Here is a 4,258-nt window from a genome sequence, read left to right on the forward strand (position 1 = left end):
TTATTATTTTTTCTTTTTTTTAAGAACTCTTTGTTTTAGGGAGCCCTCACTAGCTACAGTCAGTCTTCCTATGACATGAAAGAATAATTAGCAGGGTGAGATTGAGCCATGTCTTTAGACTACTTGGGGAGAAAGTAAGTGTTTAATGTTTTTTGTTTTTGTTTTTTGACAGGGACAGAGAGAAGTGTAGACAGGGACAGACAGACAGGAACGGAGAGAGATGAGAAGCATCAATCATTAGTTTTTCATTGCGCGTTACGACACCTTAGTTGTTCATTGATTGCTTTCTCATATGTGCCTTGACCCCGGGTCTTCAGCAGACCGAGTAACCCCTTGCTCGAGCCAGCAACCGTGGGTTCAAGCGGGCTTTTGTTCAAAGCAGATGAGCCCGCGCTCAAGCTGGCGACCTTGCGGTCTCGAACCTGGATCCTCTGCATCCCAGTCTGACGCTCTATCCACTGCGCCACCGCCTGGTCAGGCAAGTGCTTAATGTTTTCAGAGGTACCTTTTCTTATTTTACTCTTGAGACACTTACAGAATACCTAAACATATCTAGTCTTTTCGTTCAATTCCATATTTATTGTGTATCATTTTTCTTTTTAGCACTGGGATAAAATGTTGAAAATTTTTAGATGTAGTATACAGTCCTTAAACTTAGTCTTTTTCAGAGGAAAATACAGGAAAGTTAAACAAATAGATGACGGTATAAAAGAAGTATCAGGACTGAGGTAGAAATGAACAAGATGAGCCTGAAGCACCTTATTATACCAGTTAAGAAAGGAAAATATTGGGCTGCTGGGGTCTTTTTAAAATATATATCAGCAATTTTACTACCCTGATAAACATTGGGTTTTGTTTTGAAGATTTTTTTTGTGTGTGTGACAGAGACAGAGACAGATAGGGACAGACAAGAAGGAAGAGAAATGAGAAGCATCAAGGCTTTTTTTTTTTTTTTTTGTATTTTTCTGAAGCTAGAAACGGGGAGAGACAATCAGACAGACTCCCACATGCGCCCGACCGGGACCCACCCGGCACGCCCACCAGGGGGCGATGCTCTGCCCCTCCAGGGCATCGCTCTGTTGTGACCAGAGCCACTCTAGCGCCTGGGGCAGAGGCCAAGGAGCCATCCCCAGCGCCTGGGCCATCTTTGCTCCAATGGAGCCTCGGCTGCAGGAGGGGAAGAGAGAGACAGAGAGGAAGGAGAGGGGGAGGGGTGGAGAAGCAGATGGGCGCTTCTCCTGTGTGCCCTGGCCGAGAATCGAACCCGGGACTTCTGCACTCCAGGCCAACGCTCTACCACTGAGCCAACCGGCCAGGGCGAGAAGCATCAAGTCTTCATTGCAGCTCCTTAGTTGTTCACTGATTGCTTTTTCATATGTGCCTTGACCCGAGGGGGCTACAGCAGAGCAAGTGACCCCTTACTCAAGCCATTGACCTTGGGCTCAAGCCAGTAACCATGGGGTCATGTCTATGATCCCGTGCTCAAGCTGGTGAGCCCGCGCTCAAGCCGGCAACCTTGGGATTTCAAACCTAGGTCTTCTGCATCCCAGTCCAGTGCTCTATCCACTGCACCACTGCCTGGTCAGGCTTGAAGATATTTTTTTTTCTTGATTTTATTTTTTATTAAAAAATTTTTCTTTTCATTTTTCCGAAGCTGGAAACAGGGAGGCAGTCAGACAGACTCCCGCATGCGCCCGACCGGGATCCACCTGGCACGCCCACCAAGGGGCGATGCTCTAGGCCCATCTGGGGCATCGCTCTCTTGCAACCAGAGCCATTCCAGCGCCTGAGGCAGAGGCCACAGAGCCATCCTCAGCGCCCGGGCCAACTTTGCTCCAGTGGAGCCTTGGCTGCGGGAGGGCAAGAGAGAGAGAGAGAGAGGAAGGAGAGGGGGAGGGGTGGAGAAGCAAATGGGCGCTTCTCCTGTGTGCCCTGGCCAGGAATCGAACCTGGGACTCCTGCACACCAGGCCGACGCTCTACCACTGAGCAAACTGGCCAGGGCCTTAAAAAAAATTTTTTTTTTTTTTGAGAGAAAGAGAAAGATGGGGGAGAAGTGGGAAGCATCAACTCATTGTAGTTGCTTACCTGTATATGCCTTGATCATGAAAGCCCGTGATTTCGAACCTGCAAACCTTAGCATTCCAGGTCGAGGCCCTATCTACTGTGCCACCACAGGTCAGGCCAGGGACATATCTTTTTGAATTATTGTTTTTGTTTTCTTTGGATCAATACCCAGAAGTGGAACTGCTGGATGGATCACATGGTAGTTTTATATCTAATTTTTGGAGGAAATCCAAACTTTTTCATAGTGGCTGTGACAATTTATAATTCTACCAACACTGAGTAAGTTCCCTTTTCTCCACATTCTTGCTAACACTTTTAATTTTTTTTCTCCTTCCTTCCTTCCTCCCTCCATCCCTCCCTCCCTCCCTTCCTCCTTCCTTCCTTCCTTCCCTTTCCAAAGCTGGAAACAGGGAGAGACAGTCAGACAGACTCCCGCATGCGCCTGACCAGGATCCACCTGGCACACCCACCAGGGGTGTCACTCTGCCGCGACCAGAGCCACTCCAGCGCCCAGGGCAGAGGCCAAGGAGCCATCCTCAGCGCCCAGGCCATCCTCGCTCCAATGGAGCCCCGGCTGCGGGAGGGGAAGAGAGAGACAGAGGGGGGGGGGTGGAGAAGCAAATGGGTGCCTCTCCTATATGCCCTGGCCAGGAATCGAAAACGGGTCCCCCGCACGCCAGGCCGACGCTCCACCGCTGAGCCAACCGGCCAGGGCCAACACTTTTAATTTCTTGTCATGTTTTGTAATAGCCATTCTAACAGGTGTGAGGTGGCATCCCATTGTAGTTTTGATTTGCATTTTCCTGACAGTCATTTTGAGCATCTTTTCATGTACCTGTTGACCATTTTTGATTGCATTATTTATTGTTGTTGTGTATGTTCTTTATAGTTTGGATATTAACCCCTTATCAGATATGATTTGCAAATGTTTTCTTCCATTCCATAGGTTGCCTTTTCATTTTGTTGGTTTGCTTTGCTGTACAGCTTTTTAGTTTGATGTAGTCCCATTTGTTTATTTTTGCTTTTGTTGCCTTTGTTTTTGGCGTCAATCCAAAAAATTATTACCCAGACCAGGGGTCCCCAAACTACGGCCTGCAGGCCGCATGCGGCCCCCCGAGGCCATTTATCCAGCCCCTGCCGCACTTCTGGAAGGGGCACCTCTTTCATTGGTGGTCAGTGAGAGGATGGAGTACTGTATTTGGTAAGGCTCATGTACAGTACTACTTCCGTTTTGTTTTTTTACTTTAAAATAAGATATGTGCAGTGTGCCTAGGGATTTGTTCAGTTTTTTTTATAGTCCAGCCCACCAATGGTCTGAGGGACAGTGAACTGGCCCCCTGTGTAAAAAGTTGGGGCACCAGCCTGACCAGTCGGTGGCGCAGTGGAGAGAGCCCCGGACTGGAATGCGGAGGACCCAGGTTCAAGACCCCAAGGTCGCCAGCTTGAGCGCGGGCTCATCTGGTTTGAGCAAAAGCTCACCAGCTTGAACCCAAGGTCTCTGGCTCGAGCAAGGGGTTACTCGGTCTGCTGAAGACCCGTGGGCAAGGCACATATGAGAAAGCAATTAATGAACAACTAAGGCGTCGCAACAAAAGTTTGGGGACCCCTGACCCAGACTAACTCATTCTGAAAACAAGTACCTAATAAAGCCTTTCCTGTATGCACTGTACTTGACGGTAACTACCGTATGTACTTACTATGAAGGGAAGTTTCTCACTATAAAGGTATTCCAACTGACAAATGATGATAGAAGTAGACTAATATAGACTTTAATAAAATTAGAGATCTAGATAATGATCATCAGCACATACAGGAAGCAACTAGTATAAGTTGATGCTTCCTGCTTCTTCCTCTTTCTCTCCAGCCCCCATCCTCTAAAAACTAATAAATCGATCGATGGTTCTTAACCCTTTTTTGGTCAGATTCCTTTAAGAATTCAATGGACTGGTTTCCTAGAAAAATTAATATTGACCATCTTGCATTTTAGAATCAGCGGTTTATAGACCTCCTGAGGTCGTTCATGGACTGCCCATCCCCCACAACCACTCTTAAATCTCCACATTCTGGGTTAGGTGCTACAAGAACCTGTTTAAGAGCTGTGATTTAAAGTGGAACATTTTATTTCCTTGTTTCCTGGTCTCAGAGTTGAAGCTTGTAATTATACTAGTCACAAAATTTAGGGGATATTTCAC

The 4,258-nt window shown here is 47.2% G+C and overlaps 1 long non-coding RNA gene across 1 annotated transcript; it reads left to right on the forward strand.

The window, feature by feature from the left end:
* Positions 1 to 382: 382 nt before the first annotated feature.
* Positions 383 to 3,973, forward strand: LOC136333444 (uncharacterized). The gene is made up of 2 exons (XR_010731034.1): positions 383 to 501; positions 2,467 to 3,973. It is a non-coding gene; the product is annotated as an uncharacterized lncRNA (long non-coding RNA).
* The last annotated feature ends 285 nt before the right edge of the window (positions 3,974 to 4,258 follow it).

Source organism: Saccopteryx bilineata, chromosome 4, assembly GCF_036850765.1.
Source record: "Saccopteryx bilineata isolate mSacBil1 chromosome 4, mSacBil1_pri_phased_curated, whole genome shotgun sequence".
Lineage (NCBI taxonomy): Eukaryota > Metazoa > Chordata > Mammalia > Chiroptera > Emballonuridae > Saccopteryx > Saccopteryx bilineata.